This window comes from Vicia villosa, linkage group LG2 (genome assembly GCF_029867415.1).
Source record: "Vicia villosa cultivar HV-30 ecotype Madison, WI linkage group LG2, Vvil1.0, whole genome shotgun sequence".
Lineage (NCBI taxonomy): Eukaryota > Viridiplantae > Streptophyta > Magnoliopsida > Fabales > Fabaceae > Vicia > Vicia villosa.
In genome coordinates this window covers 152586941-152609999 of record NC_081181.1, presented here as the reverse complement: position 1 = coordinate 152609999, position 23059 = coordinate 152586941, and the positions used below count along the sequence as shown (strand labels likewise).

The following is a 23059-nucleotide window of genomic DNA, read 5'->3' as shown; positions in this document are numbered from 1 at the left end:
GGTTTTTTGAATTAATATATTCGTAATTTGATTAAAAAAAAAAGGTACGAATCTTCATTCTCATGAAATTTCACATGATTTTTCAATTAAAAAAGGTAACTACTAATTTTCCTAGAAATATCAAATAATATGCCTAACATATTTTCTTAAAAATACCCTAGAATCACACTTCCTTATTTTTATTCTGAGATAACTTATTTCGGAGAATCTCTTTAGAATCCTTGAACCAAACACATCATGACAAATTTATTAAACGAAATATATCATTACAAATCATTTTAAAAATACTTATATCTAAATATTCTCCTAAAATATTTACTGGGATCAAATATTTCTTTTTTACAGAAAAATTGTATAGGCATATATCATTGGTGAATTAATTTTCTCTTAAATAGCACAAGGATAATAGATGGTTATAATATTTCATGATAATTTGTCCTATAGTGGAAATATTTTACTAAATATTATTGAATATATTTTTCTAATAATTTATATTTAATTAAATGTTATCATAGCACAAGAATATATTTTTCTAATTAAATATTATTGAATATATTTTTCTAATATAATATTTTATGTTATCATGTCAACTCATTAGAAAACCTAGCACAAACTCTAATTCTAATTTTACTAATTTGATCCTATATAAAGAATATATATATATATATATATATATATATATATATATATATATATATATATATATATATATATATATATATATATATATATATATATATATATATATATATATATATATATATATATATATATATATATAAAATTTAAATACTTACTTTTTGGGGTTTTCTTATTATTGATTGGAGTATTAAATACTTATTTTTAAAATATATTTTTAAATTATATATATAATTTAAATACTTATTATTTAAGGTTTTTGTATTATTTGTAGGAGTATTCAATTAAGATAAAAAATTAATTGATGAGTTTTATTATTAGAATAAATTTTATAAATAAGTATTTAAAATTTTAGGTTTAAATTATAAATATTTAAAACAATTCATTTACACATTCAATGGATTCTCATTTTATTCTTCAATTATATATATTATGTCTCACCTTTCCTGCTTCTCAACTATCATATTTATTCTCATTCCATTTTCAATTGGGGTAGTCAGTAAGTATAAACATGGATTTGTGTCATATATTTCTCAACGTTCTTATTAATATTATATCAAACAGACTGTGTATGTTTCGGGACATAGAATGTGAAGTGCTGGATAATTATAGGAATCCGGCTGGGACTGACAAGGAGGAATTGCAACATGTTGACATTGTGGCACTTAAGAAAAGTTCACAATTGAATGAGGAGCACAGGGAGAGCCTTACAAAGTCGGTTACTAGTTCAGAAATCTGGAGTGCGCTGAAGAGCATTGGAGAAATGAAGGCTCCGGGAATGGATGGCTATACGTCCAAATTTTTCAAAAGCACTTAGAGGATTACCGGGGGGACGTCACTTCTGCGCTACATGACTTCTTTGGGAGTAATCGTTTGTTTGCAGCGGCTAATTGCACTCTTGTAAAATTAATCCCCAAGAATTCTGAAGCAAAAAGAATCAAGGACATGCGCCCTATAGCTTGTTGTAGCACTATCTACAAGTTATATCTAAAATCTTGACTGTGCGATTGAGCAGGATAATACATGTGGTGATCGAAGAAAGCCAATCTGCCTTTATCCCGGGTAGATTAATTCACGACAATATTATGTTGGCGCAATAACTAATGACAAGCTATAGTCGGAAGAATATATCACCTAGGTGTGCCATGCAGATGGATATTCAGAAAGCTTACAACACGGTGGAATGGTCGGCTTTAGAGAATATCATGCGAGAAATGAATTTCCCCAAGCAATTTATTTGCTGGATTCTATTGTGTGTCCAGTCTATTTCGTACAGGTACAACATAAATGGAAGCATTACAGAGCCGTTGAAGGCGAGACGCAGACTTAGGCAAGTGGAGGAATTTAGGAAGTTTTCAGAGGCAACGGGTTTAATTACGCAGTCCACCAAATGTAACATATACTTCGGTGGAGTGAACGAACGAGTCTGTAGCAGAATCATGGGACTTACTAGGTTCATCATGGCCAGTCTGCCATTTAAGTATTTGGGGGTGTAACATCTCATTTCTACCCAGCGAATATTATTAAAAATCATAGTTTCAAAGTCTCAACATACAAACGGGATGCCACATTTTCTACTCAAAACACAATCACTTAATCACATATAAAATAGATGGGTTAAATATACAAACCCCCCCCTGTAATGTTAGCGAGATTTGTTTTTAGCCCCTGGTAAAGTTTTTTTTGTAAAACATCCCTCGTAATATTTAGATTCTATCATTATAGTCCCTGAATGCACTATTTCAGCCTAGATTCCAATTCTGAGTGACCTGGCAATCCTGCTGGATTTTTATTTCCATAGTTCCCTAGTCCCCTACTTATCCTCACATTATTATTTATTCATAGAAATATTTGTTTTTTCGGTATATAAACACTAATTATGTTTTTATATCCAGCGATGTGGGACATCATCTACAAAAAATAACACTGTAGCACCATTTTCAACGAGCAAGGCCATTTTGAAAAAACTAACACTGCAGCACCACGACACCTATAAGAGAGATAATTTGATGGAACATCCCATTATTATAACAAGCTATCATTTATATCTCTTACTCTTTTCCCAGCATGATAGTTTTCTGCAACACTTAGTATTCTGTCAGCACCTCTTCAATCCAAGGAAAATCCACACCACAACCATTCACTTCAAACTTCTAAGGTGACTCACTAGAAGAAGTAAGAAAACTCCCTCAACCTTTAACTTTAATCTTAGCACCATTTTCAACATATTCCAAATCAAGAATTGTTCCACCACTATTGAACATGTTTGTCAACTGGAACGTGAACTTGTGCTCTAAAGTGAGAGTTGAAATAACCATAGATGTTGCATTAGGTGAGTTAATTAAGATTAAAAGTTATGCAGTATGCCATTCATAATATTTTCGTAATAACAAAAAACAAGTAAAATATAGGTATCAAAGTCTAAGATAGCATCCTTGGTGGCTGATGTCTTCTCCAACACACAGGCTGTAGAAAACTCAGGTAAGGCTATAGATTTCGTATTTGAAGAGTTAAATTTGAATGAAGATGAATGCAGCCAGCAACGGTAAATCGGAGCATTCGTGGAAATCTAGTTGGATAATGGTTTGTTTGTTCATGTTGTGATATCATATATATGATTATTATAAGTTAGCTATGAATGAAAAATATATTTGTACAAACTAGCCAATGAACCCTTGACAAAAAACTAGCCAATGACAACTCTTCTTTTTTATATACAAGTTCCTCTTTTGTACTGCTATATTTCCTTTCAAATATTTTTGGATTTCATCTCGTGTCCATTACTTGGTCATTGATTTTTGTTTCTATATGCTTTTGTATGTTGATCTCAGGTGGAAATAGCAGTGCAGTCCAACACTATAATTGAACTTAAGGAAAAAGTCCCTGTACGTACTTGCAATCCAGGTTGCTTTAGTAACAGTGTTTATATACTACACTTTTAGTCCCACATCGTTTGTTGAATAAACAGAATAATTGTTTATATAACAACCAAACATTCAAACTAATAAATTGAAAATAATTGAAGAGTTGGTGAGCCACTGGTTAACTATTGAATATTATTGGGCTTTAGGTCCAAATGCAAATGTAATATTTTGGTTAATTAAAAAAATAATTTCTAAAAAATATTAATAAAAATATTTAACAAAACGTAAAATAAATAAATAATACAAAAAGTAAAAAAATAAATAAATAATGAAATAAATTCCACGTGGCTCTTACAAATTAAAATAAAAATCCAACTGGACTGTCAAGTCATCAAAAAATAGAATCTAGACTGCACAGGGGCAAAATCCACGGAATCTGGAAATTATGAGGGTGGTTTAAAAAAAAAAAAATTTACAGGGGCTTAAACCTAATCTCGCTAACATTACAAGGGGGTTTGTATATTTAACCCAAAATAGATCCATAACACTTAAAACTCGGATGAACCGATAACATCATAAATTAGTCTTTGAAAATAAAACAACTTTTAAAATTAAGCAGCAATATCATAATTTTAACTCAAATGATATAACATTTTGGTTCAACGGAAAACTTTCAAAACAACGAAGTACTTAGTAAATCCACGTAAAATTCAACAACTGAAATAATAACGACAATAAAGCAACACGCGTTTATCCCCCCAAGTGTTACGTATCTATTTTATATGTGATTAAGTGGTTATGTTTTGAGTAGAAAATGTGGCATCCCGTTTGTATGTTGTGACTTTGAAACTCTGATTTTTAATAATATTCGCCGGGTAGAAATGGGGTGTTACATTAGTGGTATCAGAGCGACGACACCGACTCGAACTAATGAAGGTAAGCAACAAGCAACCTTCATTCTTGATTACCTGCACGTTGCTAACATATGGGTAGCATTCAAACATAAGGGGTGAGATATCAAACCATATAATACAACGTTTAATAAATAATATATTAGAATCAAATTATACAAAAATCACTACTTCACAACTTGACAAGCAACATCAACCACAACATAAACATCAACAAAATATAACCAATAATTTATCAGCACCACAACTCAAATATGCGACGTGGAATGAGACTCTTTACAATGCACATGCATGTGGTACCAATGGAGCAGAACTCCGAACTTAATAATCTGCCAATTAATAGAGGCATCAACAAGGCATAAGCCTTCAAATTCAACATTTTGCCAATCCAGGCGAACATGTTAGCCAATCCAGACCATCACAAATATGCAGGTATGTGACTCGATGAAATGCGACATCACAAAATGCAACTTCAACAACAACTACTACATAACTTCAACAACAACACAACAACGAATCAACAATTGGCCATAAGCCTACAACTTAGTATTGCCACTAAATAGGCACAACAATAACAACATATCAATGTTTTGGCATTGGCAATAATCCTATTTCAATTCAACACTGGCCATAAACCTACAACTTGATCTTGTCAACTATTAGAGACAACACAACAAAATTCATACTCATCGTTATTCACACAAAAACAACACAATGACACATACAACCAATATATAACAACATCATTATAATTTCATACTCATTCAACACTACAACCAAATATTTATATTAATTTATTCTATACTCTTTACTCGTGACAAATTATAAAATTATATAATTATAACTCGACATAGTTTCCAAGGAATCCTAAACAACTCTACAATAATTCATACAACTCCAAAGTGCCCAAAAATACTCTAATGACAAATCTTACATATAAGGATAACTCTTATGAACCTAATGGGCTACTAGTCTAAGTTAAGTAATAATGAAAAAACTCTAGAGTCAAATACCTTTAATTTTGGACATAGGAAGTCTCTTGTTTATGAGCAACTTGTAATCATATAGTGGAAATCTCTTGGAAGTGCGAGAAGATTGGACTACTCTTGATTTGTAGGAGGAATTAGGATCAATTTCTTGTGTGTTGTCTTGCTATATTCTTTACTTCTGTTCAATACCTTTGCGCTGCTATCTATCATACTCTGAGTCAGATTCTGATCATTACAATCAGAAATTGATAACAGATCTTCGGGAGTAAATAAAGAAAAGTCAATACAATTCAACCTCTTCTTCTATTTTTCTCACCTTCAAATTCATCTACTCGATCTCACAAACAATATGGCATGCTCAAAATTAAAAAATAAACAACAAAAATTTGCGAAAATCAACAAAAGCACATCGAAAAATTGCTCAATTCGATCATACTATCCACTCTCAAGACAAATAACCATGGATTTATGCTAAGGGTGATGTTGTGAAACTACTGACTATATTATTTGTGTAAAAAAGCATCAATTCATATTTTACCATTTTTGCTCATGGAGGTTCAAAAATACTCAAACCCTTGATTTTGAAAAATGCAAATTAATGGAATTTTCATGCAATCATTGATGATTATGATTCTAATTAAGTGCACAAACATAACAATGCAAAGAAATTTAATAAACAACAAACATTAAAGTCTAGCTAGATGAATTTGCTCAAGAACGCGACAAAATTTTCCGATCGAATTTGAATGGAATGATTTGTATGGCGTAGGGACGGTACTCTTAGTATTAGATTTGGAATTTCTTCATTATAAGAAGAGATTCACAAATTAACTTAAAGTATCTAACTTTTTTTCAAAGTTTCTTAAAGATGAAGAAACTTGAAATTTGGTGAGTGATTTTTGCAAGACTTTAGCTCTATTTTCGTGTATGATTATTGATGTCATTTGTGAATAAAATGGTGTTAACTTATAGACTCTAATATTAGGTTGAATGGTGGTTTAGAAATTATAAAAAATATAAGCAATGTGAGTGAATTTGGATGAATTTGAGTGCATTTAAATGTGAATTTGAATTTAGCATGAAAATATCTCAATTTCAAACTAAAATTCAGATCCATTGTGTAATTGGGTGAGATCAAATGAGGTGTAAATGAGAAGTGTGATAAGGCAAAACAAATGTGATCATTTTTTGTCTTTTAGTGCCAAATTTTTGACATTTTGTTGACTTTTTGAAATGAAATGAATTATATTGATGATGAAATGAGAGCTTGTCTTGGATTTTATTCCTATTGAAATTAATATTTTTGATTTTTTATGCATATGATGTCAAAAATAATAATGCATGAACTATGGTCAACTTCAAATTTAATTGTGTTGGCTTTTGAATTTAAATAATACAAGATGCATATAATGAATGATAGGAATTTATTTGGAATGATACACACTATGAAATATATTCAAATGATCAAATATTAACTTTTCAGTGACTTTAGATGAATTCAACTTGAAATGAATGAACTTTGCATGCCATATGATGCATGTACGTGTACTTAGAATATTTTTGCAATTTCAAATGAGGTAAAGCTTGATCTAATGCAAATGGAATGAAAAAATGATTTTGAAAATCTTGGGACAAAATTAGGGTATGACACCACACATCCACCTCTATAGTAAAAATATCAAAAATATTTCCATAATATTTTTTGAAAGTACCCTTGTTAATTCCTAAATTTTGCAGAAGAATATATAAATAAGTAAACAAAGTATAAAAGTAATGCAAAACAATAAGAACATGGAGAACAGAATTCGTAATTCAGGTTGGAGAACCTTAGCTCTCCCTTATATATAATTCTTTGCTTACAAAAAAAACAAAGCTAACATTCAAATCCTAAAGGTAACTAAACTAGACTTGACTCTCAGATTAATTCCCAGCAGAGTCGCCAGCTGCCGTGGGGCAAAAAATGCCCGAATAAATGAACACTCAAAATAAAACAAGAGTCTCCAGTGAAGTTTTATTTTTAAAAGGGAAACATCGATAAAACCCTTGAATAACAAAAATATGGTCATCTAAATCAAATTCAGGTTTGAGAGTCGATTATGCGTGGGAAAAGTATTAGTACCCGACACATCTGTTGTATCCAACGAGAATGATTAAATCAGTTTTGGGAAAGCGCTAGCTTAAAATGTTTCAGTTTCTACTTTTTTATTAAAATTATTTACATGAAATAAATAAAAAGGACTGAAAATATTTTTTTTATTAAAGTGTTTGACGAGATATTAAATCTCGCTCGTATGTATCTTCAAGTACGATGAGGAATTCAATGCTACATAGTTCTTTGTAGAAAAAGGTTGTTTGTTGGATGTTTTAAGATGGATGATGAGTATTTAAAAGGCAATCTATATGGCTTGTATTCGAATACCTGGGGAAGAAAGAGGCATATGCCCATTTAATCTCTTTTCATCCAATTTTATGATAAAATATGTGAGGTGAATTGAGTCACGATTTCTCAATTAAAGACAAGAATCTGAAAGAAAAGATATATAGCTTGTATCCAAATACTCGGGAAAAAAGTGGCTTGCGCTCAATTATTTATTTTTCATCCGCAACAAAATGAACTAAATTCGGTTAATCATTAGGTTTTTGGACAGAAGACGAATATCCAAAAGGCAAGCTATACGACTTGTATCTAAATACTCTGGAAAAAAAGAGGCATACGCCTAATTAATCAGTTTTAATCCATTTTTGATTGAGAGGAGAAGTTTTCAAGTTTGATTAATTTTTGAGAGGGTGACAAGTACTTGAAAGGCAAGCTATACGACTTGTATCTAGGGATGGCAAGTAGACCCAAACCCGCGGGGCCCACCTGCACCCGATCCCGAGTCAACAAGTGAAAACCCGAGTTGACTGGGTTTGGGTTCGGGTGCCACCCGATATTCCGGGTTCGGGTAATTTGAAACCCGCACCCGAAACCCGAAATCACACCCGCTTATATATATATATATATATATATATATATATATATATATATATATATATATTGGGGAAAGTTGTAGGAAAAATGTATTTTGTGTATTTTATTATGGGTTCGGGTTTGGGTGAAAAAACCCGAAACCGAGCGGGTGTGGGCGTGGGTATTGTTTTGCCACCCGAACAGTATTTGAGTTTGGGTTCGGGTGCCGATTTCGGGTGCGGGTTTGGTTAGTGTGAAACCTGCACCCGATCCGACCCGTTGCCATCCATACTTGTATCCAATAATCAAGGAAGAAAGAGACATGCGCTTAATTAATCCCTTTTCTCCTGATTTAATAGAGAAAATATTTTTGGTTTAATTTGTAAAAATAAGTTGAAAACAAGATTGATTGTTTTATTTTTATTATTTATGTTAAAAAAGTAACGAAATTAATAATCAAAGAAATAATCAAAACGATTAAAAAAATATTTAAAAAGGGTGCAAAAGTAAATATGGGGGTGATACCTTAGTAAATAGAAGGGCCCTATAACTCAAGTCCATCGAAAAGAAGATAGTAAAGCAAAAGGTTTTGCTCAATCAGGACCATCTGAGAGAGATCAGGTGATCCTGATATAGCCACAAGATTTAGCAAATTTGGGTCTCGCGTTCTAAATCAAAGGATTATTTACGCAAGATCGATAGAAGATACATTGGGGGATCCGGTACAAGATCCCTCCATTTAAAAGGAAACAACGCTAATCACAAGGTGACATGTTGTACCTTATTTTAAAAAATAAAATAAATAAAGATATTAAAACAAAAATAAGAAAAGAGAATCAGATTAGGGATGTCAACGAGACAGAGAATGCTTGGAGGATGCTTCCCTGCTCCCCGCCCCTAATTTATTCCCCATCCCCAATCTCCGTCACGGGGGGATATTTCCCTCCATCCCTATCCCCACAGATCTCCACGGAGATTCAATCTTAAAAGAATTTCTATACTTTTTGGTCAAAACTATGGCACTAGTATTTCGTTATTACCATATATTTGAAGATTAATTACCATAAGCAAAATGAACAAAGGGAGTGGTTGTTGTGATGAAGAAGAGAACAGAGAATATGATGAATTGAGGAGACAAAGATAATTGAGAAAAGAAAATGAGGATACGGTGTGTATATTTTATGTATTGGGTGCAATTTCTAGAGTTAGGTACTTGAGTGGTGAAACAATATATTATACAATAACACATAAAAATAAATTGTTACACTAATAACTCTTTCTTTTCTAATACATTAATATTTTTTTACGTTAAACCCAAATATTATTCAAATCATCATGTTAACACAACGGAAAAATATTTAACATCTGAACAATGCAACATCCAAAGTCATAGACTTAAAACACCACCATATTAAAGCACTGAAATAAAAATAGTTCAACAAGTAACTCTAAACAACGTCCCCGGTGTTACACGACCAGAGCATGACACAGACCCAACTGACTCTAACGAACTGCTTGACGAGCTAATCCTCACCAAGTACAAGAGCTACTCCTCAATCTGAAAAATAACAACAGTAAGGGTGAGTCTCATTCACATTTAATAATGTTATAAGATATAGATAATAAAATATCAAATCACATGCCATTCACCCAATCATAGTTACGATCATATTCAAAACCATACAATCAGTAAGCAAACAACCAATCAACACATATTATAACATTGGACAATCTTCCATTCATGTTATAATAGCACAAACAACCTAATGCAATGTAACTACATGCATGTGGTACCAAAATCTGGGATAACCCAACTCACCGACCCACCATCGTCATGGATACGGTAACACCCACTCACTAATTCCACACAATGGGAATTAGCTACCACTGATCCACCATCGTCAAGGACCAGCCACATAATGATTATGAATGCATGCATCAACCGTAACATGCTCATTACCCACATAAATTGACCAAGTGTCATAATCATCAATTACAATAGTAAATAGCCACACACAATCACGCTATTCCTCAACCATAATAAAACACATATTTTATACCAATAATACATGTATAACAAACACCGGTTACAACCACAACATCATACAGGTAAAACATTCATTAGTGTACCTATAAGCAATAACCATCACAATCAAATAAAATCGAGTGTTTTAAAAATAATTTCGAGTCACAACTCAAAACACCATTTTATTATATAAATTATTTGTTTAGCTTCACTATACTCGAAACGGCTCCAAAACCCGGATTATGGTTTAAAAGTTACACCTCTTTAAACTTTTCAAAATGGCCTGTCTCCAACAGCCAACAGCACGCGGCGCCACACACAGTCGCGGCGCGGAACGAATAGGAAGCACGCCTTTGCGGCGCAAACAAAGGTTCGCGGCGCGGAACGAGAAGGAACTACGCCTTCGCGGCGCTAACGAAGGTTCGCGGCGTGTACTAAACACAACCAAATTTCCTGGCTTTCTGCCAAGCAGTTCGCGGCGCCAACCCCTGGACGCGGCGCGAACTGGCAATTTCCAGAACTCCGAATCGTAGAAAACAGCCTGCGATTTCGCCTTTCCTTCACCAAATCCTTACCAAACCAATTCCATTCCAACCAGATTTCGCATACAGTGAAACAAACACATATTATAACACATTATAATATGTTTCAATCATCTAATTAACACCATACATGATCAACACAATAATTACCAATCAATTCTCCCAAAACCTAACATTTTTACAACCTAAGCATAACTCAATTGGTACGATTAACACGATCAATTCTATCATACTACCTATAACTCCATAATAGAAGATAAACGGAAGAGTCTCCCCTTACCTGAAGGTTGATTCTTCGCTCTTCCTCTTGTCACACTTCTCTGCTCCTCTTCTCTTTTCACGTTCAGACTCTTTTCTAAATGATGTAACCTTCTCTATTCCACAACTCCTTCTATTTTATTAAAATGAAATAAAATTATTTTAATTAGTAATCGGGCCTACCAATGCACCCCCTCTTTACTAATCACAACTCAAGCCAAATTGCTTAATTCCTCATAATTCAATTAAATTAATTAAATTAAATTATGAAAATATAGAGTGTTACAATAATCCTCACAGGAATCTTCATTAACAGATGCAAATTAACATCTCTTAATCAGATCCTCTTTTGAAAAAATACTTACATGGACACAAACATAACATGTCGTCTTACACATAACCAATTATAATTTTTTTTATTAGTTTAAAAATAAAAATAAAATTTTCTCTCTCCTTAATTATCTCAATCACCCATAATTCCAATTAAAAACAAAATTTAAATTTAAATTTTCTCTTATTTATTAGTTGTTCCTAAAACACATTTAACCCTATATTGTAATACTAGATTAGATATAAAAAGTAACAAATCAAATTTTAATCAACACAATCAAAAGTTCAAATTAAATGTTATTTGATTTTGTTTTTTAAGCCATATTTAGCAAATCACACTGATACTTTCCTAATATTTTTACTTGCTTATTAAGAAAGATAAATAACAATTAAAAGTAAAAAAACAAGAAACAAGTACATTTAAAATATTTTATGTAAAGTATTTTAATAAATATAAAAAATAGAAATAAAAAACATTTTTTATGATTAAAATTAAATGAAATATTTTTTAATCTTTTGTGATAAAAATTAAAATAAATAACTAAATAGAAAATCAAAATAAATAACTAAAACAAATAATCCTTTTTTAGTTTTTTTTAAAAGTAAATTATACTAAATGAAATAGTACCTCAAATCAAACTAAAAAATGCGATTAAACCCTATATTTGCCTAGAAAAATATTAAAAATCCAGACAAAATTAAGGTACAATACATAGTTAAAGAAGAGATGATAAAATGTTTCAGCAACCGAGTCAAAAAGACTACACATTGATGGGATGAGACAACCTCTTAGCATAAGGTTACATTTATGGGGAGGTTGTCTATCAATCTCCATACCATTGCAGATTTAGAAGGAGGAATTTCTTCGTTCCAAATGATCTTGTTCCAAGGCTTAAGCAAAGAAGGATGAGAGTAGAAATAATAAGTATCCTTGAGAGATAAACCACCTAAAATGGTGTGCTTCCAAACTGGCTTGTCTTCACAAGGAAGCAACATAATGTTATATTTTGTATCATTGTTATTAGGTTGGGGTAAAGACATTGAAATTCCAATCAAATTTTCCATTTGGAGAGGACAATGGTAACCTTTGCTTGTAAATTTTGAAGAATATTAGAAGGGATTTGGAAGTAAAATCCCAAATTGATAGAAATCTATTCATGGTTCCAGAAATTTATGCTTTTACCATTGCCAATAAGCCACCCGGTATTGTTAAGCACTAGGGGAAACTGGGGTTTGATGCCAATCCATAAGGAAGAGAAAATATGATACTTGATGCAATCCTTGTTCCTAAGAATTCTACTTTTGAAGTTGCATTAAGGGAAGAGATAAATTAAGACCCATGACTCCTTCAAGGATAGGAGTGCAAACTATTTTCCAATCCACAATGATAACTTGTCTTGCCTCAAAATCTCCACTTCAAATGAAATTTCTTATCATCTTGTCCAGTTCATTGACGATGGACTTAGGCCAAGAATTGTCAGTGATTGAGTAAATGAGCATGCCATGATTAATACTTTTGATCAATTGAACTCTTCATGCAAAGGAAAGAAGTGAAGCTTTTCAGGATGTCAATTTGATTTTGATTTTATCAATGATGAGTTGAAATTGAATGTCTTTAGATTTACCTTTAAAAATTAGAACACCAAGATAAATGAAGGGTAGAGTACCAATAGGAAAATCAAATGAGGTATCTATGTCTTTTAATTTATGATGTGCTAAAGATCCACTATAAATTGTGAGTTTTATTGTGCATATTTATGGAAGAAGGTTGTGAAACTTTACATTTTCTTATTTGAAGTTTTTTTTTAAAGTTCTTTATTTCATGACCAAATATATGTAATTATATGAAAATTATATTAAAAAAATCTATAAATATTTTTAATGTAATTTCATTTTATTATTCAAATTTTTGTCCAAGAAAAATGAATTTATTTATGAAATATATCTAATGTTATATTTGTAATGTTCTGGACTGAGCCGAGGTCTGGCCCAAATATATCTAATGTTATATCCTAGAACTATAATTTATATGAATGTGGTAGAATAATTTAGAACTATAGTATGATGAATCTAGAATTATAAGTATATGTAAAAGATAGAATAACTTAGAACCATCATGATACTAATCTATCATGAGAATTCTAAAAGGAACTAAAGAGATGTAGAAATATTCACCACGATTGAGCGGTTGGTGACTTGAGCCTATAAATGGGCAAATGGTATCTTGTAATTGATCATCCAAGAAATAAATGACATGGCTTTCTTTCTAAACATCTCTCTAAAACTATCTTTTATCAACTGTTAACTAATCAACTATCAACAATGTATGACACAATGGTTACTGTGGTCATAATCCATTGAATAAACTTTGCAGGGAATCCCATCTCCTTCAAGATAGCCTCTAGAGTTGACCATTACACAGTATCATAGGCCTTTTGAAGGTCCATCTGCAGCACGCACTTTGGGATCAGTTCAAAAGCTAAGAGAATATGGTCTTGTATGTGCATCCTAGGCAGAAAAGTAGTCTGCTAGTTATGACTTTGGAGATGAGTTTATATATGATAGTACAACAAGATATTGGTCTATAGTCCTTCACCATTTTATCATTCTCCGAATTAGGGATAAGTGTTACTAATGTGTTGTTTATAGCCTTGTACATCTTGCATTTCTCAAAAAAATTCCATAATTGCTTTGATAACATCTAGTCGAAATAGTACCGGTGTCGTGGGAATCAAGCTCATAGCACCTTCCATACGAGACTTGCAAATTTTTATATTTCCACTGTATAAAGTGAATTTCGCACCATATTTTCTTGAAACCATGAGAACTCTTTAATATTTTTCTTCAATTTTTTGATTGACAAAATAAACGCCATCCATAACTTATAGATCAAATAAAGAGGGCAAATTTTGGGGTGCAACAACTATCACCAGTATTAATTCAGAGTTAACCTCCCCCGTTTACAACCCTTCACTTAATCTCTACCCAATGACCCTTCTACCTAGATCCTCTCTAGATATGGAATATCCCCATCCCACTTCCTATCACCGTAGTGATGCTGTACAGTTCTCCAGTCCCAGGAGCTGTAGCAACGACCTAATTACCAACATTCTGGTTACACAAACAAACACAACTTGGAGTTACTTCAAAGATTCCTCCAAGAACAATACACCTCTTACCTACAGGCTTCAAGGTGGATACTACAACTTCGAGAAGAACATACGGTGACCTTCCCACAACCCGGGAGGTTCACTTTTCCTAGCCCTAATGCTTACATCTTTGATAAATTCGGCTAGCTCATTACCTAGGTTACAAGGCTTCTATTTATAACCTATACTCAACTGGATTTGGGCCTTCAATCACAACTCATCAGCTGTTACAAACCTGCAAAAGATTATGCCTAAAAATAGGAACAATATCATGTGTTTCCTAGAAAGTCTCAATCATCTCCCATGCTAGATTCCATGCTAGAAATGCTCCAAAATTTTCTCCTTAAAGTTAGGACTTCAATCATTTGTTTCCTAAAGTGTCTCCACAATTTTAACTGCTAGAAACACTCTAGGATATTCTCCACAAAGATAGGACTAGCTGCTAAAAGCACTCCAAAATATTCTCCATAATCTTCTCCATGAAAATAGTGCTTCAAATATTAGATTCCTAATCAAATATCTTGAAATCAGAGATAACAAATAAATACTTTTATCCTAACTTGAGCTCCTCATAAGATTGCATAATATTTCCATAATATTCTGCATTCTGTTAATTGTTGAGTCTGATCCAATTAACAGTTAATTTCATGAGCGATGTCGAATGACTAGCATAGGACATCTTCTTCGACATGTTGTCCAGATGTTGAAACATTTCAACTTAACATGTTCCTTTATCAAATAGAACTTCCACCTGCTTCCTCTTACAAGTTACAAATCCTATCTAACTAATTGCTACTATATAAGTTTTACCAAACATAATGCCAATTCAAATTATAGGGAAACAACAATCTCCCCCTTTGGCTTATTTTGGCTAAAACTAATTTATACAACCTTTGTATTACAGAAGCTAAAAAAATACAATGATCTTTAATAATTAAGTACAACATCAATTTGGAAGTCTTCAGATAGTCACCGTTTATGATCTATAATCTTTGCATGAGACAATCTCCAGTCTTCATCTATGATGTCTCGACAACATACCAGGACTTCTTTGTGGCAGTCCCACTTTCCAATGTTCTCTCTCTTTTTTAAAGTTCCCACGGATAACACATAGTTTCTCCCCTTTAAAAGATGCTCCATAGAGATAACATAATAACCACTTATCCCCCCTTTTAGCCATAATATGAAAAAGACCTTTTACTAGAAGGAGAACTCACTATAGCACATAAATCATAACACCACAGACACCAACTTCACATAGATGGAGAAACAACTGAAGTCATGGTGCACATGAGGAATAAAATACCAAATACTCCCCCTCAAACTGAGAACTATGCCATGACTTAGATAGACACAACATCCTCTTTCAGAGTATAAGAGGAAACAAACCAACAAAAACACACACTTGATTATCCTTTCACAGACATAGAGAAATCAGACCTCTATATTGGATAACTCAGAACACAGGACACAATTTGTGTTCAAGACTCAAAACAAACATTTGCCAAAAGAAACAGACACAAAATAGGACATCGTATTTGACATCTTTGCAAAACAACTGCAAAGACTGACCTCAGACTAAACAAATAATGTCTGAACACTACCCTTTTTCCCTATGTATGCCACAAGTTGACACACATAACCTTCACAGACGCTAAATTTACTCATACCCGGACGAAAGACATGAGAACAATCAAACAAAGACAACAAAAAGTGAAGTGAAAAAAAAGAAACAAAAAGACTCTCTAAATACTTGAGCAACCAAGATAACATACCTAGACTGTAACAAATGTCTTGGTCAAGAAACACTACTTCAACAAAGAAACGCTACTTCAACAAAGAAACGCATCAGGTAATTTTGTGCACTGACTAAAAGACTTGAATGCTTATAAGACATCCGGTTTATTCTGGAAATGAAAGTTTTCAAAACTGCACATAGTGAGAACACGTAATACTCACCATCAATACTTACCTATTTCTTAGGAATTTGGATATACACATCTTAAGATTGAGTCATCTTCTTTATGTAACTTGAAGTGATTTGATAGTGTCGTGAACTTTTTACTTCAAAATTCACCATCTACAAAGATTGAAATCATTATAGGTGCGTTCATTATATTTGATTTTATATTTATTTAATAAGTATTTTTTACACTCAGTTTCTATTTTCCATAAAGTTTATTGCTATTTATGTCAATTTCCAATTTGAAAAACAATGTATAAATCAATATCAATTAAGAGAGTCTTTTATGTGCAATTAGTGTTGCTATTGAAGTTTTTTTTTGTTAAGTACCCTATTTGCTGCGAGTTCTAACCCAGAGAGATTTAAATATTAGGAGAGTTGTTTAAATTATATATATATATATATATATATATATATATATATATATATATATATATATATATATATAAAATACGGATAAATATTTGACAATGATCAATAAAAAAGAAAAATATTTATTTTCGGTAAACATTTTGATTTTGTTGAGAACACTTGGTTATTATGAGAAATGAGAACAATGAATCACGACCATTAAATATTGATTTTGTTGATTTTAATGGACTGGATTGGTTTCTCTTTCTATTTTGATTTGATAAATACTAAGGATCATAGAAAGAGAAACCAATCCAGACCATTAAAATCAACAAAATCAAGATTTAATGGTCGTGATTCATTGTTCTCATTTCTCATAATAACCAAGTATTCTCACTTGAGTCGTCCCCTATATATATATATATATATATATATATATATATATATATATATATATATATATATATATATATATATATATATATATATATATATATATATATATATATATATATAGGATAGGATCAAATGACACCAATGTGTCAAAGTTTAATTTGACACCAAAATCTCAACCGTTAAAAGAATTGATCAAACGGTGATACTAAATGAAATAAAATAATAATAAAAAAATACATAGCATATTTTTCTCCTAAAAAATAGGCTATTTAGTATCACCGTTAGATCAATTTTTTTAACGGTTGAGATTTGGTGTCAAATTAAACTTTGACACCTTGGTGTCATTTGATCCTATCCCTATATATATATATATATATATATATATATATATATATATATATATATATATATATATATATATATATATATATATATATATATATATATATATATATATATATATAGTAGATTATGGAAAACGTGGTTGTTTGTTAATTTTGTTATTTTTTATTAATGAATAATTAGAAGAATAAGTAGTTTTTTTTTCTATTAATGAATAATTGAAACAATAATTATAAAATAACTAAATAAAACAAATAATAAAGAACACAGGTGAAAAAAAAAAACTTATGGAGAACATGGTTTGCTAATTTTAGTTATTTTTTATATTAATGAATTATTGAAAAAAATTATAAATAATTAAATTAAATTAAACAAATAATAAATAAATAAGTAAAATGAAAATAGTATCTTAAAATTTTGGCAGCAAAATTTTTTAAAAGACTTAACAACTTTTTATATATAAATAAAAAATTCAAATAAACAAATAAATGTTAACAGAAAATAAATGAATATGAGAAATCACAAAGTGGTGTCAAAATTTTATCAAAAATAAATTATTAAAAAAAGAAAAGAAATAAAGGATCTGTTAGTGAAATAAATGTTTACATATTTCAAATTTTTAAATTAAAATGAAGTAATAAAAAATAACAATAGTTAGTGTAATAAAAGTTAGGCTTTTTTTAGTTAGTGAAAGAAAAATCATTCTTTAAAAATAATAAATAATTAAAAGTTAGGATTTAATTATTAATTCACTTATAATTTTTATTACTTTAAAAATACTAGTGTGAAGTAGTGGAAGTTTAAACCGTTGCAAAAGTAATTAATGTAGTGGTTGAATAAAAATCCCCCATTTAATTCCAATTAATTGAAAATAATTATTCAATTTATTGTATCATTTATTTAGTACATTTAAAGTCATGGATGCAAGACAATTGACAATAAAATATATAAGAAATGAAATTTAAATTGAAATATGATTAGTTGGTGGAAGGTTAATTAAAAAATAGAAACTCCATTCACTATTCTTTTTGATTAATCATTAATAATTAATTAATCATTCATATAAAAATAGAATAAATAAAATATAAATTAACTTTAAAAAAAAGAGAAAAGGGATGGTGCGTGTAAAATACTGTCAACCAATGACGACTATATATTCCGCCACATTTCAACGACAGTGCATTATTATTAAACTTTTAAAAAATCGGATATTGGTGTGTTCATTAAATTTAGGAGAGTTTTTCAATATATATTTTTTTGAAAAGCCAAAAGCAGAAAGAGATATATTAGTAGAAAGGCATAAGCAATGCCATAATAAAATAAAGTGTTACAAAACTCCAAAACCAGACACTAAGTGAAAGGCTGAGACATTAAAGTAAATTATCCAAGCAAAGATTCTTCTGTCTTAGATTCAAAAGCCATTCCCTTCTTTCTATTACAGAATCAACAAAATTCAATGATATGAAGCAGAACTAGCAAGAGGCAATAACTCCAATCCAAAATGATACGCAGCCCAAATAACATAGCCGAGCCAGCAGCCACTTTGCCGTCGAAAATTTTCTACCAGATGCAGTCAATTTCACTGTTATGCCAGGCAAAGAAATAACAGTGACATGCCAAACTAGAGCTGAGATTGCAGTCACAAAATTGGCCTCATCCACCAAACGCATGCTATTCCACAAAAAGGAGAAAAAACCAGACATCGGCGAACCCAATACCGCGATAATTTGCAATTCAGGAGCTCGACACAAACACACAGACCCTTAACCGAAACGCCAAAGCCGAAATCCACAGAGACGTAACTTCGCCGCTGCCTATCAAACCTGACAGAAAATTTATCCCCAAAACGGACACACCCAAACCACCTGCAATAGCTAACAGACCTGCATAATAGGAGAACCAGCCGAACCACATTGCTGATACGCAAGGTGCTCCACTCCTTGGTCTTCTCCAATATTGGACCCGACCCTGCAAAAACTGGAACCACAGCAGACAGAACAAGCAAAGCGGACTGACCGATTGCCACCTAAACACAACACGCTTGAACACAAAGCCGACTCCAGATAAATACTATAAGACTAGGCACCACACCCAAACACATCAGAATCCCCTAACCAGCAAAAAAATGCTTCAAAACTCCGCGAAATCATGCACCAGCCGCTACGTCTGGACTTTTTGAAAATGCGAACACCGGATCCAAAGCAAGTTGGCCAACAACAAACATACTATAATGCAGTAATCGCCAGACTCGTCATCAAAATATGCGCTGCAAAAACACTCAAAACTGGCTCCGATCCTCCCTCACTCCATTAATCTTTCCCAATCCATCCGATGCATTCTTTTGGGTTTGTAGTCCATTGACTTTACGTATAAGTGAATCCAATTACTTTTGCCTTTAGCCACCTCCACGCGATCACTTGAATGTCTTCAATACAAGGATAATTGTGCAGCGATGTGGTTCTTAAGATCTTCTCGTTCCTCCTTTTCCAAATGATCCAAATACTCGCAAACCAAATGACTGAAAATTTCTCTCTAAGCACTCAGCCGCCGTTGCTTAAACCTGTAAAATGAGCAAAATTTTGTATAGCAGAATTGTGAAATACATATGTGAAACCCAACCATCTTAGGACCTCGCTCCATGCAACCAAAGCTGCCGGATATTCGAAGATGTGTTCAACATTTTTCACTCTCCCGCAGCCATAAGGGTATGAATTTTGAGATTCGACTAAGATCCCCCTCTTCACTAAGTTCACTCTACTTGGTATTTTGTTTTGGCAAATTCTCCACACTAGTACCGAAATTTTTAGCGGAACAATTTTGTTCAAAACAGTCACCAACTCTTTGTTATCTTCTATGGAATTTATCAGCCCTTCCATGATCATTTGATACGCTTCTTTGACCGAATACTCACCCTTATGCCAACTCCATTTATCTTTAACATTGTTCCTAAGAGAAACTCTACTAACCAAATATCTAATTTCCTCTTCACACTTAGCATTTTCCCCCTCCAGCCTACCCTCCGATTCTCCGTTTCAAACTGATCTCCCATTCTCATTCCTAATCGCGTCACAACTTGAAATTTCCTTATCCTTCGACATCTTACACAGGCCAGGATATTTATCCTTCAGTCTCACGCTTTCCAGCCAAGGATCCTTCCCAAAAAAAGATTTTGTTCCATCCCCGATTACTTTGGACAAGTTGTTATCAAACCACCTATTACTAAACCTTCCTTCTTTTTTTCCCAGCACATGCAAATCTCTCCACCAGAAGGAGCTGAATTTATCAACCCGCTCTTGAAAGGCACGACAGCCACACTTTAACCAAACCACGCAGAATAATCTAAAACCAACCAGTTCCTATGGCAGTAATTGACAAGGATCGTGCAATAAACCTGGTCCTTTGGAATCACCTTCTCCGCCTCAACTCGAATAAACATTTTTATGCTATCTGACCACACAGACTGTCTATGCAGCATCTCAAGCATAGGATGCTATCTGACAGGGATCGTGCGATAAACCTGGTCCTTTGGAATCACTTACTTCATGTTATTTTGAGTATAGGGATCCTCGTACAATTTTGAAGTTTGTTCAACCGCAAGCAATGGGAGTTTCAGCTTCAGATGTACACAAATTCAGAAGCATGAAAAAGCTTTGTGCAGTCCTTAGCTCCACAACCTTAAAATAACTGTTTTAAAAGAAGCAGAAAAATGGACTAGAAATTAAAAATAAAAGCACATCAACCAGGCTCAGTCATAACTAAATAGGTGGTATATATATTCTAGGACTCACATCCAATTTATTCAAAACCAACACATAAAAAAACAAACAACAATCATAATAAAGACATAATCTAACCTTTGAAATCAATATCATATTTCAACATAGCAAAGCAACAATTACTCCAATCAAGCATATCCGAAAAACACTAATTTCTAAACCAATTTTTTAATGTAAAAAATAAACTAAGGTTAAGTTTGGTTTCAGAAAATATGTTCCCAAATCAAAACTTGTTCGTTTTTATGGCATAAGCTATTTTGAGGAACCAATTTCACAGAAAAAATTATAAAAATAAACAAATTACAGAATCCAAAGGAGAGATACCTCAGGTCCCCAATTTTTTGATAATGCTGTGTGTATAAACAATTATAGACTGATAATATGAAAACAATTATAATTTGAAACAATACAATATGAGAATTTGAAATTAACAGTAAACACATAGTAAATACAAATCAAACATAAGTAGAAAGCAAATCAAACAAAATCAGTCATAATATATGAAATCTGAGTGCGAGCAACTGAAAACGAAATCGGTCTGATGAACAAGATGTTAAGATTAGTATTTAGATATTTATTTAAATAAAATTAGGTATTGCAGAATATTAGTATGTGTCAGCTTATTGTTAGCTATTTTATTGCTTCAGTCAATATCAGTTCCTAGATTTTAGGAAGGAATAAACTGCTCTACATGTAATGGGCAGTTAGAGAGAGATCGTGTGATATTGTGTAAGCCTATTTATTGGCCTTTTCTTATTCAATCAAGTAAGTTTTCCAGCATTTGATTCTAATGCAAGAAAAGTAAACGGAATGAAAAGAAAACTTACAGAAAAGAAGCACGGAGAGTCTGAGTAGTAGGGAGATATGGAAGAAGAGAAGCACGAAGTGTTCACTAGCGTCATCATCATAGTCGCTATAGAAATCGTGGAGGGGCCTCCGTGTGGTTGGCAGCATACTTCGGAGAAAAGGAAGTAAATATCAATCAGTGAAGGGGGAAAGGGAGAGAACCTAGGGTTAGAGAAATTTTCTATTTAAAAACAAAACATATATATCAGGAAAATTTTAATACGAAAGTTATTACCCAAATCTGTTACTAAATAAATAAATGTGAGTATTTAAATTCAGGGTTTGGAAAGAAAAACGAAACAGTATATGTACAAGGTCCAAGTCCAATAACAGTGTTCTTTTCATCTATAAAACCTAGTTCATCCGCCCTCATAATTCATTCTCTATCGATGAGCCGTTCAAAAAAAAAAATCCGCAAACCCCGCAAGGCAAAGGCTCCCAAAAAGCGGCAGCAACAACAACTCTCAAAAGGTTCGTCGTGATTTAAACTAGGTTAAATTTTGAATATGAATACATTTTTCTCTAATCTATTTTATATGCGTTATTTTCTTGTAGATATTATCAGTGATCTGTCCGACTGTATTCTGATTCACATTCTATCGTTTTTGGATGTACAAGAAGCTGTTCAAACTTGCATTTTGTCTAAAAGATGGATCAATCTTTGGAAGATACTCCCCACTATTGAATTATTACATTATTCATTTGATGAACTCCAACTTTATGAACA

The 23059-nt window shown here is 32.2% G+C and overlaps 1 long non-coding RNA gene across 1 annotated transcript; it reads right to left on the bottom strand.

The window, feature by feature from the left end:
- Positions 1-18996: 18996 nt before the first annotated feature.
- On the bottom strand, positions 18997-22814 carry LOC131652504 (uncharacterized). Its single transcript, XR_009298724.1, has 2 exons — positions 22314-22814; positions 18997-21394 (listed from the first exon to the last, which is right to left on the bottom strand). It is a non-coding gene; the product is annotated as an uncharacterized LOC131652504 (long non-coding RNA).
- Positions 22815-23059: the final 245 nt, after the last annotated feature.